Below are 15063 nucleotides of genomic sequence, written 5' to 3'. Positions count from 1 at the left end.
CTGTAGGGAAGGCAAGATGGTAGATCCATGAGGCCTGACATGACCATCCCCATGACTAAGGACACATCCCCCACTGTGTATCCCACAGGGGCATCCTAAAATAGAGCTGCACGTGCAAACACCTCGTCGTTTCCTCGCTCCTGAATAGCTACTTAGTGCCTTTCAGGAGATTCTGGATTTCAAAGACACCCAGGGTGATCCCAGAACACGGTGCGAGGGGGAGGGAAGTGCAACTCCACACACAATGGGAAAGATTGTCAGCCACAGGCACTTCAAGACGGCACTTCTGAATGAGCTAAATTGCCAGCGCAAGCACTTCCCATGTGAGTCACAGTCGGCACAGATGTGCAGCACAGGGCGGGTGCGGAGAACAGCCCCCGCAGCAAGCACTGGGCCTGGAGAGTTTCTGAAGGAGAAAGTCCTGGCTCACACTGGGTGCTAGGCTTGCCATGTGATAACAGATGTCAGAACATACCCAAACAATGGCATCTGACCTCCTCTACTTTCCCTTTCTCTATTTATACACGTGTGTATGTGTTTTTGCAGTATAAAGGATTAAAGCCAAAGCTTCAGGCATACTAAGCAAGACCTCTACCACTGAGCCACGCCCCAGCCCCTCACTGGTGAGTTCTAGGCAGGGGCTCTACCACTGAGCCACACCCCAGCCCCTCACTGGTGAGTTCTAGGCAGGGGCTCTACCACTGAACCACACCCCAGTCCCTCACTGGGACAGTCTTAAATAAGTGCTCTGCACTGAGCTACATTCCCAGCCTTCCTCTTATTTTTTACTTTAAGACACTCACTAAGTCTCCAAAGCTGAACTTGAGCTTTTAATCTCCTGTTTGAGTATCCCAAAAACCAGGGTTACAGGTTGTGCCACCAAGCCTGGCTTCCCTTTACAATACCTGCTTCCCTACTGTATCCCTGTGGCCTCTTTGGTTTGGCCCCTTCCTTCCTTATGATACTCCAATAAGCAAGCTCACAATTTGGCCAATTGTCTCTGCGAACAATCAATGGTCTTAGAGGCCCAGATCTCTGGACTAAGGCCTCTAAGACCATTGGTCACTCCCAGGCTGAGCAAAGACCATCACAAAGTACCCTTGCTACCACACAACTAGTCCCACAGCTGCCCAGTGCAGCCTCCATTGCCACTGGTCCTACAGAGAATGTGGCAAACCCCCGAAGAGCAAGGGTAAGGATCTCATCAAAGACTCACATGGTGCCCTCTCACACGCACTGGGCCACCAGCCCATCTCATGACTGCCCCTGGAGAAGGGTCACAGCAGCAGAAAGAAACAGATCAGAGGGCAGGAGCAGCTGGGGAAGGACCAACCAACCCCACCATCAAGATGGCCACTGCAGCCTGATGATGAACTGACAGCAGGAACACAGTGTGCACGTTGTCAACCACAGACCTCTTTCCAAAGGAAATACTAAAAGCTCTGGCAAATGAGACATGGGGGCTAGGGAGACAGTTCAGTTGGTAATGCATTTGCCTTACAAACATGTGCTTCTGAGTTTGGATCCTCAGCCACACAATAACCTGGGCATGGCAGGACATACCTGTAAGTCCAGTGCTGTTAAAAAAAGATGTGAAGCAGAAACAGGCAGATAGATCCTGCAAGCACGTTGGCCAGCTCTCTAGATGACTACCTGATCATGTACTCAGGCCAAAGGAGGATGGTGCCTGAAGACTGACACCTCCACATATGTGCCAAGCATATATGGACCCACACAAAGACAGCCAGGCAAATAAACAAATGCAGATGCACAAACAGATAGGCAGACAGACAGACATAGACAGACACAGACACATACACACACAGGACAGGGCATCTGGATTCTGTTATCAGGGGACATATGTAACACTCATGCAAAGTAACTGTGACCAGCTACTTTGAAAATGTATGATCTGGGGCGGGGCCTGCGAGAGACACCTGCAGCTCAGATTACTTCTGCATCCAATTATATTTGTTTGCTTTGATTACACAATTTCAAGAAAACCCGAATTCACAAGGGCGGCAGATAACGCTTTTGTCAGGTAGACGCCCCTGCAAATATGTCTATTTCACATCTGAGTGAATACAGGGTTTTGTAAATTATAACTCAGTAAAATCATTTAAACAGCTGAAGTGTAATTTGAAAGTGAATGAAAGTCAAACATTTATGAAGCTTCAGCAGGGGCCTTGATGCTCCTGGTCCTGTGAAGTGTAGCAGGGAACCCTACTCTGGCCACCAACATGACCACAGAAGATAAAGCCAACCATGTGACCTCAAGGACAGTGGTGGGCTTCGATCCTGCAGTCTCAGGATTTGCACTGTCCCCTAGCCCCACTGAGAAGTAGCTGACTGTCACCTGCACCCTAGGTGCATCACAACCTCAAATGTAAGGCAAGAGCAAATATTCATGGGAAACAGAGATATAAAGAGGCTATTTTGAGTTCCAGTTCAATTGAAAACTATTCACAGACCAATTTAATAATCAAGGACTGTGAAATCGACTCTTGAATCGTTGAATTCAGGTGGGGAGGTTCACAAGCGCCTTAAATCTCTGCTCCAAAGTGGGTAATTTAATTAGAATAGCAGCATTTGCTCTGCTACTTAAGAGCCAAGCACAGAGAGACAGACACAACTTTTCAGGGGACGGGGCACACACAGAATGGGACTGGGGTCTGAGAACACTCTGACAAACTGCCCTCAGCAAGGAGTTCGGGGAGCTTGCAGGAAGACCGCCAAACCCAAGACGAAGTTAGGGACAGCCTTCCTGTTGTAGCTACCCAGGGTCCTATCCACCTGGCAAAGATGCAAACCCAAGGCCATGTCATAACAGCCACTTGGCTGGGACACTGATGACCAGGGCTCAGTGTAACAGAACCAGGCAGCAAGATTGGACACAGGAAATCTATCACTCAGCCTGAGCCAGCTACCAACCTCCAATCTGTAGCTAGGCTCTGCTACCTAAGGGAGGTGAAGACACAGGTACTCAGTCTCAGCCCTGCACCTAGGTAACCATGTGGGATGGCACACGTACTGCAGACCAGGATCAGAGATACCATGTGCTATGGCACCACAGGAAAAGGTGGAGTCTTAAGGGTACGGTGAGACCTGAGTTCTAATTTTTCAGATTATAAAGAAAACCTTTTCTCCCTCCCTCCCCATTATACTCCTCCCCCAAGAAGAAAGGAACCCCCTCAGGAATGGTAGGTATCTAACCCAAGACCTTGTACCTGCTAGGCAGGCACTCTACCTCTGGTCTCCAGCCCTAGTCCACATCCTCACTCATTCTCCTATGCTCCTCCCCTGCATACAGACCCTCTGTACTCGCTGGTGCAGACCAAAGATCCATGTCAGAATGCCTTCCTCAAGCTCTTCACTTTAGTCATTTTATTTTTTCAGATAGGGCCTCTCACTGAACCTGTGGCTCATGGTTTTGACCAGGCTAGCAGGTGAGCCACTGAAATCTGCCTGCCTCTGTCCAACAGATACACCACTGTGCCCGGCTCTGTGTGGCTTCTGAGGACCCGACTTTAGTCTAAATGCTTGTGTAGCAGGTGCTTTACTAGGTGAGCCATCTCCCCAGTCCCCGTCCTCTCTCTTAAGAACAAAATACATTTCATCTACTGTGGAGAGCAAAACCAGATATAAGAGGAATGCATGGTCCTACAGAAGATGCCAGACAACAGGCAGGACTGCAGACCACAGCAGATCCTAAGGTCAGTTCCAGGCAGAATAGGTTCCCAGGTTTCCAACAGGACAGGGACAGACTATAAACTGCAGTTCAGAACAAAGCAAAGAGAGGGCGCTCCAGAGCATCATTTGCAGAGCTTCAATGAAGTCCTGAGCACAATGATCAACAGGCTGGGTTCCTCCTGGCTGCAAAACAGGCATAAATCACTGAGCAGGTGACTGCAGAGGAAGGGACAGCTCACATACGCCAGACAGGCAGCAGCAGATCCCTTCTGAGACTGCAGGATACATACAGGTATCTGAGTGGGTAGGAAGCACTGGGCAGGGTTGCCTGCAGGGGCTAGGGTTTTAAGTACAGCAGGCATCACAGACCTGATTAGATGGTGTGCAGGAGAAGAGTGTATGGAGGAAGCAGATGGGAAGCCCTCCAGTAAGCTGGTCAGGCACGGGGTCCTGCACATCCTCTGTGGCAGGCTAAGTAGGTGCAGCTGGTATGGCAGACATGGGCACCCCAGAGCTGAGGTACTGCTGCCTATCTTGCCATGGCAAAGAAAAAACCAGTGAAGAAAAGAGTGCTTTAGTCCACGGTGAGGCAGGTGGCATGAAGTAAAAGAAGAGAAGTAGGTATCTTGGGTTAGGTAGCTAATATCCTGAAGGGACTCTTCTCCCCACAGGTACAGGAGAAGGCATTGTGTGAGACACTTGGGGGAGAAAGACTAAACACTCATACCCAGGGCGCATTCACATTGTGTGGAAACAGGAGTTGGCTAGGAGACTCAGTCTTTGACAGAGGCAGTGAAGAACTGAGGAGCAGGAGCAAGAAGAAAACCTCAAGAGAAAGAGAGAGGACATAAAGGCTGTCCTCAGACCACAGATGTGAGCAGAAGGGCAGAGGTCTAGACACCCTGGGGCCTGCTTAGGAACGGGAGGCTGTGTGGGAACAGGTGGGTACTCTCCATCCAGGCAGGTCCATGGAGGAGACAGGCTGGCGAGCTCCAGGGGGTGGGAGTGTCCCATGGAGGAGACAGGGCCTGCAGATAGACGAAGTACCATACAAGAGAGCCGCAATACAGTGTCCAAAGAGGCTCTGAACACTCACAGCCAGGCTTCCAAGTCACACCTAGACTCCCAGGCACACAAGAATGCAGACATCAGGAATCCTCAAGTTGACATGGATCTCAAGTTGAAATGGGGACCTCTCCCACTGGGTCCATGGGCCCTATGAGACAGCTGGAAGAATTTGAGCAACTTCATCCTAACACAGATCCCCACCATCTCCTGGGGTTGTTGGCTCTCTCTCTTGCCCTCCCTTCACACCCCCCAGGGAGGTTCTCTCCATTCAACGCCAGTCTTTCTTTCAAGGAAGAAAAGAGATCGCTCATAAAAAATTAAAGCTCTCGCTCCACAGCGAGCTGAACTCTGAGGGCAGCGGCATTTCCACGAACCTCTGGGGCTTCAGAGCGAAGCTCTTGGTTCTTCAAGGAGAAGCTGAGCGTGTTTATCGATCGCTGCCTTTCTGAGGCAGCATCTGCTGAGAGAATGAGTTCAGGCCTTTGAGAGACATCTTTGGATGTGGTGGGACACTGCCGCTCACTTTCATGTGAGCTTCGTCAGAAACCCAGGACTAAGAATATCTACTTTCAAGGAACCAGGCCAGGCCAAGAGATACTGCAGAGCGGCAGGAGACATTTTAACAAATGTCTCCAAGACAATGCTTCTTCCAGCTTTTCCTTGCCTGACCCAGCATTTCAGAGCCCTGGGTCCTGCCCCAACTGGAACCCAGCACCCCACACTCATGTAGCAAGAAAAGCATACCCTATCAACATATGCTGTGGGGGCCCCAAACACTGTGGCACCATAGAGCAGCTCTAAGAAAGTGCTTGGTGCCCATCTGAGAGAGGCCAGGTACCAAGTCACAGTGTGTCTATATACATCAGACAGTGAGTTGTCAACGTAGAGCTCATTGAGAAGCTGGCTCTAACAACAGGACTGAGCCCTCCCTCCCTCCCCCATTTCAGACCAAGCATGTCTATCTGTGAGTATCCTCTGAGGCCTCTTGTCTGGGACAGCTGAACAGTCCAAGAGTAAAAATGTCACACTCTTGAAATGGCTGGAACCATTGCCAACAGAAGTTACCAGTGTTTCCTCTGTGATATCGAAATGCCTACCATGGGAAAGAAAAGCCAGAGCTTCAGCCATGGAAACTCAGCCTAAAGAAAAGGCTCGATGGAGAAGAACTCTAGCTGCCTCAACGTTCCCAATTTGGTGTCTGCTGGATGTTGTGCATACCCAATTACATGTTCGTTATCTAGCTATGTGTCATGTATCTATTACTTGCTATTGGGGTGGGAGGAATATTGGCTTGCTATATACTTAATAAAGTCGCTCATCCAAAACCACAAGCGCAGCTGGACAGTGGTGACACACGCCTTTAATCCCAGCACTTGGAAGGCAGGGGCAGGTGGATTTCTGTGAGTTTGAAGCCATCCTGGTCTACAAAACAAGTTCTAGGACAGCCAGGGCTCTTACACAGAGAAACCTTGTCTGGAAAAAGAAAACAAAAAACCCACAAGTGTGAGTACTGCAGGGCGCTCACCACACCACACAGAGAACAGTGCTGGAGCGCCAGGTGGGCCAGACACACAGTGTGTGCATGCATCTCCACAGCCATGGCCAAGCCAGGCTCTGTTTAAAAAAAACAAAACCTAAAACCACTGAGGCCTTGGTGTGTGGTAGCACACACCTGTGATCCTAGCACTTAGGAGGTGGAAACAGGTTGGCATCCAAAATCATCCTCGGCTATGCAGCAAATTCAAGGTGGAACTGGGCTACACGACACCTTGTCTAAAACATAAAACATAAAGCTGGGCATGAAGGTGCACGTGGCTAATCCTGCAAAGGCAGACGCAAGCAGATCTCTGTGAGTTTGAGGCCAGCCTGGACTACATACAGAGCTCGCTCCAGGCCATCTAGGGCTCCATGGACAAGGGCATCTCTGAGTTAGGTGCCATCTCTGCTGAGAACTGAGGGTCAGTGTGAAGCCCTAATCACCAACTTCCAAGCCAGTGCTGGAAGAGCCTGGACAGTGATGGGGGAGCTCTTGTGATGGGGTGAGGGGCTTTAGAGGAGACCCTCAGGAGCAGATGCCAAGCAGAAAGATAGCCCTTCTCCTCACACATCTGCCAGCATTGCAACCTCAGCCACTTGGCTGCAGGCCCCCAGAAAGACAAGCTTGTAAATTAAGAGCCCTAACTACAGCATAATTGTGACAGGAGCCCAAACGTACTGATACAACCCCCATTCCATAGCACTTGAGGAGAGGTGTCACACAGAGGGCTACCTGAGAGCCTTTGTGATGACAGCCCAAAGCAGTCTGACACGCACCAATAGCAGTGGTCTCCTACGGGTTATGATAATGGAATTGCCATGTACATGGTGAACTTTTTGTAATTCATCTCTTTCATGAGACTAAAAAAACACTAGTACAATTTTATTCAAACCCTACAGCACCTTTATTGTTGGAGGGCTGAGGAGCGCAGATCAAACCCTGCTAACACAAATGATTTCTAACCTTGAGCTTTGCAGATAAGTCAATGCAGACCTAAGCCGCTGAGTCACCTCTGTGAAGCCACTGTTGTATGCACCAGGAAAACTAGATGCTTGCCCTTCCTGGCCTCTAGGCACAAAGCCTGGCACAGTCTGCAGCACTGAACTAAGATATTCCAGGTCAGGAGCTAAGTCACCAGGTGCCTACAGGTCCCTAACCACCACACCTGTGTCAAGAGGAATATGCAAAGGTCCCCATTCCTGAGGCCTCTGAGCAGGGCCTGCTGCAATGCAGTCCCTGCATCATGTGCACTGAGCAGGAAGGGGTCAGCATGTTCCTGCTTCCTCCCAGCCCACGGGGGAGTCTCTAGAAACTGAGAGAAAATTATAAAAATCTGCTTGTCCAGTGAGTGATGAATTAACAGGGACCTCCCAGAGACAGAGTTATGGCCCCAGAAATGAATGACAGAAAGCAGGCCAGCTGGTCAGCCAAATAAATTAGCCCTACAATCTGCACTGGGCCCTACCCTTAAACCCAGGAAATATTCACCCATGTTATCAGGGCAAGCCCTGACAGAGCCATCGGGAGTCAGATTGTAGTAGTCAGAAACTGTTCTCCAGTGAGCGTCATGTCAGATGCTCTCAGACAGTAAGACAGGGAGTGGGGGAGGATCTGCCAACAGAGCTTTGAAAGTGACAAGGGTTGCTTAGACCAATATACAGACACACAGAAGGGGGAATAGAGGATGCTGGGGAGACCCCTCTAAGAAGACACCTCTGTGAGCAGACACAGAAGAGAAGGAGGTGGAACTTGACAAAAGACAAAGAAGCGGAAGGGAAGTGACTGGAAGCCTTGTGCTCAGGGCCACCCTAGGTGGGAAGGCTGCTTCGCAGGAATCTTGCAAAAGGCTACATCTCCACTCGGGAGGACCCTCCAGGCAGTCACTATGGCTGACAACCAGACTCTAGGTGATGCAGGCTTATTTCTGATAGGTGTGGCCTTCAGGGAAAAAGGCCAACAGAAAGCTACATATTCCACAGAAGGTGTGGAAGGAGTCCAGGTTAAACAGATCCACCCCCATTCCTCCTACACACCCCAGCCAGGGATAAAGTAAGGCATAAATTCTGCATCCCTTTAGATGTCACATCCTAGATGGCCACTGTTGTCTATTCCCAACTACCTCCAAGAAAGGTTTCATTCCTAAAAGCCTCCCACCAAGCACTAAGCACTCGAGTGCTACCAGCAGCAGGGCGAGGTCGCCACACCTATATTACTGAGCCTGCAGGCAGAGCTAGGATGTCCCGCACTGTCCCCATGTCCTTACCAAAGGGCATGATGAAAGGATGCTCCCGGCACTCTCTTGGGAGGTGTCCAACGGACCCTATGGGCAGTCAGATGTGGAATAAACCTCAAGGAGGCCATGTCGGCAAGGATCCCAAATGCAGGAGGAAACAAGTGGTAGCGGTGGCTACCTGGCTCCTGCAGTGGAGCAGCCTAATGCAAATTCAAAAGGAGCCAACGTTTCCCAGCACCCTTGGGAAGAGGCTCGGCATGGCACAGCTCTCTGTACCATCCACTCCATGTCCTAAAACCTCCAGTTATTAGTACACATTTTTCTGAAACCCACTCACACATGCACACACATCCCAAAATCACAAAACTGCCACACTGTATAGACAAGCAGAGAACAGGGAAAGCAGAGATTTAAACAGTTACTGACCAAAGGCCCAGCCGAGGAAGCTCACCGTGAGGAAGCCTTCTGTCTCTGGTCACTGGGCACACTGCCTCTGATGAGAGCTGTTCCTAACATCTCATCAATTCCAATCACCATATTCAACTTGCATTCCCGATAAACAGAGGCCACAAGTAAATACTCTCATCTGGCCTTAAAATGTGAGAAGGAAAATCACCTCACACAATTTCAATTTGCTCCCCAACCATAAAGAATAATCCAATTTGACTGATCAGTTACCAACCAGCAACCTCCCAGGCGGGGCAGAACTCACTACAGGCCGCTCACTGAGTCTGCTGACGATGTAGACAACGGAAGCCAGATCATTCCTCCAAGCCTTGCTGAGCAGCCCTTGTGAGCCGTCCACCCAACTTTCTGGATAAAAGGTGTAAACACATAATTCAGACAGAGGATGTGGCTACAAAGCACAGCTCTTGGCTATTTACACAAAGGCCAGTGGTACTCTCTGTGGCACTGAAACAGGCTATAAAACAACACATGTTAGAAATGGTTAAGCAGGGGCTAGTGCTCTTTCCTGACAGACTGCTCAGAGCTACCTGTAACTTTCCAACAGAGGCATCCACTGACTCCTTCTTCTGGCCTCCCCTGGCCTCCACTGCCCTGCCCTGACCTCTACTGACCTCCACTGCCCTCCCCTGCCCTCTACTGACCTCCCCTGCCCTCTACTGACCTCCCCTGCCCTCCCAGGCCCTCCACTGCCTTCCCCTGCCTTCCTCTGACCTCCACTGCCCTCCCCTGATCTCCACTGACCTCTCTTCTGCCCTCCCCTGCCCTCCACTGTCCCCTGACCTCCACAGATGTCCCCTACCTTACACTGCCATCCCCTGGCCTCCACTGCCCTCCCCTGGCCTCCATGAGCACCTGCACTCATTCACTTATATACCCACAGAGACAAGTAATTAAAATAAAGTGATACAATATTCTTAAAAGCAGGTAAGAAAGTTATGGCTGACACAGGTGTGTGTCAGGTAAGAAGGGGTACACTCACGTGTGTGTGTGTGTGTGTGTGTGTGTGGTGTGTGTGTGGTGTGTGTGTATGAGTGGGGAGGGAGAGGGGGAGGGAGAGAGAGAGGGAGAGATCATACATAGACACATGGATACATGATAAAAACATAGATGATAGGTACACAGGTAGCTAGACATGATAAAAATGAAGATGACAGATGGACAAATGAACAGATAAAGACAGACAGCAGTGATAGATCACCCCAATTTCCCTCACACCAGGAACTTAGCTCCTTATAAGAAAACAATAAGCCAGGTGGTAGTGGTGTGCATCTTTAATGCAGCACTGGGAAGACAGAGAAGGCAGATCTATGTGAGTTTGAGGCTAGCCTGGTCTACGGAGGGAGTTCTAGGACAGCCAGGGCTACACTGAGAAACACTGTATCAATAGAAAATTTTAAAACATGGAAAACCAATGAGGACTGGAGAGGTACACAGCAGTTAAAGCATTTACTGCTCTGCAGAGTACCTGAGCTGAGTTACCAGCAACAATTACAAACTAACACCACTTCCAGGGTACCTCATGGCCACTCTGACCTTTGTGGGCATGTATACAGTACTCAGATATATACATACACCAGAGTATACATATAAACACATAAAAATTTAAAAAGAAATAAATCTTTGAAAAAAAGAGAAAGAAAGAAGAAAAGGAAGAAACCCAATAAGCCTCCGAGAAGCTCACCTCTGCTTGCAAACAGGCCTCAGAAGCACTGGGCCCTGCCCCGAGTTCCCTGGCAGCACGTGGAGAAGCAGCAGGAATCATGCTAGGGACCGCCCCTCACACCTCTATGAAGACCTGGGACACAGCGGGACTCATTTCTTCCAAGGAGGGCAGTGTCTGCACCCCATGCTCCAATGACAGACACAGATGCTCAGTGGGTCATGGTACTCCCGGGGGCGGGGAGACATGACTCTCAGGTGATGTGGCTGTCTTGAGCTACACCTCAGACTGAGTAAACATAGCTGTCTCCCATACTCCCCCACATCCTAATACTTTGGAAATACAACCTACCCCTTCCCTGGGCCTAGACTCTTGATGCTAGAGGATGGGAGGAACCTCAGTCTGACAGACAGAGACCGGGAGTCACCACCATGAAGGACAGAACAGCAGCAGGAAGGGGAGGTGGGTGTGTGACTCCTGACAGACAAAGGTACTGGCCACTACAAAGCTGGGTCTCCACAATGGGCTTCTTGTCCCTCCCTCATCTAGATTTCAGCTCTGACAAAGTCCACAAGATTCAGCCCCATCCCATCACCAGCCCTCTCTACCTGCACCACCATATGTGCTAACATGTTTTTGGGACTGAGGAAGAGGTCCTCCTGCACAGGCTGAAGGAGAAGCGGGGGACAAACGAGGTCCCTGGAGCTGAGGGTACTCCTAAACTATATGGCAAGGGACCCTGCCCACCAGGCTGGCTAGACTGCTCCTGTGCAGGCACTGTTGAGGCCCCTGCCCCTCAGTCCCTCCCTCTTGGCAGCACCCCAGGCCTCTTTGGCTCACCCCTCCAGCCACCACATAATGAGGGGCCAATGAAGCCCTGGGAGATCACACTCAGAGTCGCTCAACTTAGGACATACATGGGAAGGTGGGGAAGCACTGAAACTTGTTATGGCCTAGAAATGGCCTGTGGTTGGCATGAGTCATGAGCAGTATGGAGAGAGAGACCTTTAAGACGTAGCCTGGTAAGTGTCAGTAGATCTCTAAGGAGCACGCCCTCACAGGGGATTTTAACACTGCTCTCTGTCTCTTTCTACTTTCTGGCTTGTGCATAAATGGTCTTGCTTCACCCAATGACACATGCCACCACCAGAGACTCAAACCATGGAGCCGCCAATTATATGCTGCAATCTCCAGAACTGAGCCAAGTAAACTTTTCTTTGAAATATAGTTCCCTGCCTTGGGTATGTTAGTATACTGATGGGAAACTGCAGATGTTGATGTAGAGAGGACGGAGGATATAGGCCATGGGCCAGGATGTGTAAGACTATGAATGAGTGTGTGCCTACTGACCACATAAGTGTAACACAGGAGGTGGGAGGGCCTGTCAACACTAAAGTGACTTTAGCCACGGGAGGTCATTTAAAGCACAGAAATAAAGCTACCCCTCCAAGTCCATGCCTGTGCCTAGGGATAAGTAAAGAGACGCAGGTCTCACTGCAGGAGAGAAGAACCCTGAGGGGAGGAACTGGAAGTGAGCTTAATTGAGATTGTGAGTCAAATCAGACAAACATTTAGGAGATAAGACAGAATAATCTCGGCAATGTCTCTCTCTCTGTGTCTTTGGAATCACTGGGCAGCCCAATTAGCAGTTCTGATGCTGAGGTTCCTGGTGTAGCATGATCGATAGCGGCCTGCTGGCCAGCATGGCCTGAGCGCACGCCCACACCGGACACGCTGCCGATCGACACCTGGGCTCCATTATAATCCCTGCAGCTGCCTCGGTGGCGCCTGATTAATAAAACCCATTCTAGTGTTTATTCTCCCATTGATTTCCCTGTCCTTGGCCCAAAGCCCAAAGTCAATAACCAGTTGGGAGAGGCAACTTCCCTGGTCCTCTCTTGTCTCCCTTGGGCAAGAAGCATCATCTGCCCCTGTCAATCACCTGTCTCAGCACAGGGACCACTGAGGGGCAGAGCCATCTAAGCATGCATGGGATGTCAGGCTTAAATGCTGTCACTTGATTAATAAATATCTCCAAAGTGTTCCCCAGGCTGAGAAGTGAAGCCAAGAGGAGAAAATGAGTTTGAGGCTCCCCAGTGTCCTGTCTGTCCACCACTCTGTTGAGGGCTGGGAACAGGAAGGCACTTGCTGACCGATGACTATGTCAACATGGCCACTCATTTATTAATCTCACTTCCTCTCCCTGCAGGCTCAGGCTTGGAGAGTTGACACTTGGCTTGAGAAATGCCAGCTCTAAGCAGTTTATTTCCTCTTGAACTTTAAGAGCTGACTGAGACAGAAGTGACCTTTAAAAGGCAGGGTTAAAGCTTGTTGGGTCTGGCATGGTACTGCTCTACGTACACAGTGTGAGAGGGGCCGCAGGCTCGACAGCATGCTCGGTGACCCTGGGCAAGGAAGGCATCATGACAGGTGGTGAGTAGGGAGAACAGAAGAATGTGTTCAAGATGTCTGGGCTGGTGATGGCAGCATGGAGTGACAAGGCCTGTGGTAGGAGCATCCAAACACATGCAGGCCCTAGAGTGAAGGCTGGAGAACCCCACTGTTGATAAGAGCAAAGCAGCACACTGAGCTTGAACTTGGTTGCCCTGCTACTGGCTGGCGGCCTGCAAGTTGTTCATAAAGAAGGGCGTCTACTTCTCCATTCCTCCCAGAAGCCCACTGAGAAGCCAGGGTATTCCCAGCACTCTGTAGGGGCTCTCAGAGTTCTAGTCTACCACCGACTCCATAGGTCAGTTTCCTGTGTGTCCAGGAAACCTACTCGTTATGATCAAGCACTAGGTACACTCTGCCAATGCCCTGGATGACTGTGACCCAGAGCCAAGAGTGAGGGCAGAGTGAGCAATCAGAAAGCCCTGGGAACAGGAAGCAGACTCCTTGCCTGGAAAAGGTAAAATCAGGAATTCATTGAGAAAGTAAGTCTTTTGCCCCGGAATTGTTTTGCTCAGGTTTTCTCCATGCATTTTTACTACGGGGCCTTGTGCTGGATATTTTGCTTAGATTTTGTTGCCATATTTCTTACTTAATTTTTCTATTGAACTTTTGGCCAGGAGGCGGTGATGAAGTCCTTTAATCCCAGCAGTTGGGAGGCAGAGGCAGGAGGATCTTTTGGGTTCAAGTCAGCCTGATCTAGACAGAGTTCCAGGACAGCCAGGGCTACACAGAAAAACTCTGTCTCAGGGGGGAAAAGAAAAGAAAAAGGGAAGGGGAGGAGGGAGGAGGGAGGGGGAGGGAGGGAGGGGAGGGAGGAGGGAGGGAGGGGAGGGGAGGAGGAGGGAGGGAGAAGATGAAGGGAGGGAGAGGAAGGAGGAGGGAGGGAGAGGGAGGGAGGGGAGGGAGGAGGGAGGGAGGGAGGGGAGGGAGGGAGGAGGAAGGGAGGGAGGGAGGAGGAGGGAGGGAGGGGAGGGAGGGAGGAGGGAGGGAGGGAGGGGGGAGGGAGGGGAGGGGGAGGTGGAGTAGTGGGAGGATAAGAGAAAGGGGGGAGAGGGGGGGGGGGGGGGGAGAGGGGGGGAGAGGGAGGAGAGGGGGGGGGGAGGGGGAGGACGGAAGGGGGGGGGGAGGGAGGGAGGGGGGGAGTAGGAGGGGGGGGGGGGGGGGAGGAGGAGAAGGAGGAGGAGGAGGAGGGGAGGAGGGAGGGCAGTCAGCCCCAAATCACTGGCAGCAGTGGAAGGAGACAGTGAAACCCAAAGGGCCCCGGGTGTGATAAGGGTTCACAGCACAGAGTGACTATGTACAGACTCCAGAAGAGGCTGAGTAGCCAGGAGCCCTAACCCGGGGCTAAGAAACTGCACAGCCCTGGCTAGATACTATCACTGCAAGGACCACGGGAGAGACCTCAGCCCCAAAGCAGTCATGAGAACCAGACTGGAAATAGGTCACCCTCCACATGGACCTACGCTATGGGAGAGACAATGTCCCCTGAAGAAACCCCAGTTCTCAAAGTAAATGAGCAGCAAGCCATCTGTGCCCTCTATTGGTGCATTCTATGGTGACAGAACTGGATGGTAGCGGCAGTGACTGTGAGTATGAAACATTAATGTTCTGAAGGTCTATGCAAGACACAAGCAGGCAGCTTCAAGATACAGGACGAGTGTCCCTGCAGACAGCCACAACTGTAGAAAGTATGTCTTCAGTGACAAAGAGCTCCATGATCTTTGAGCACCAGTGGAACTCTGCAGGGTGAGGAGCTGGGGTGGGGTCAGGGCTGTACAGTGCGAACAGCTGCTGATCGGCGCTTCTGCGGCCTCCCACACACCCCCATGGACAGAGCAGAGCTGGGTTGCTGCTACTGAGCAGATCCCCGCCAGGCCCATCTGCTGAGCACAGATTAGAAGCAGGAAATGCAGCTCAGAGAGCAGGAGCCAGAAAACACATTTCCTGAGCCATTGT

At 50.9% G+C, this 15063-nt stretch overlaps 1 protein-coding gene across 1 annotated transcript in view; it reads right to left on the bottom strand.

The window, feature by feature from the left end:
* Positions 1-15063, bottom strand: part of Mad1l1 (mitotic arrest deficient 1 like 1) — a 308135-nt gene that overhangs the window by 176335 nt on the left and 116737 nt on the right. The window lies entirely within an intron of this gene.

The sequence above is a fragment of the Rattus rattus genome, chromosome 16 (genome assembly GCF_011064425.1).
Source record: "Rattus rattus isolate New Zealand chromosome 16, Rrattus_CSIRO_v1, whole genome shotgun sequence".
NCBI lineage: Eukaryota > Metazoa > Chordata > Mammalia > Rodentia > Muridae > Rattus > Rattus rattus.
Note: the sequence above shows the minus strand (reverse complement) of the source record. Positions and strands in the feature narration are given on the sequence as shown.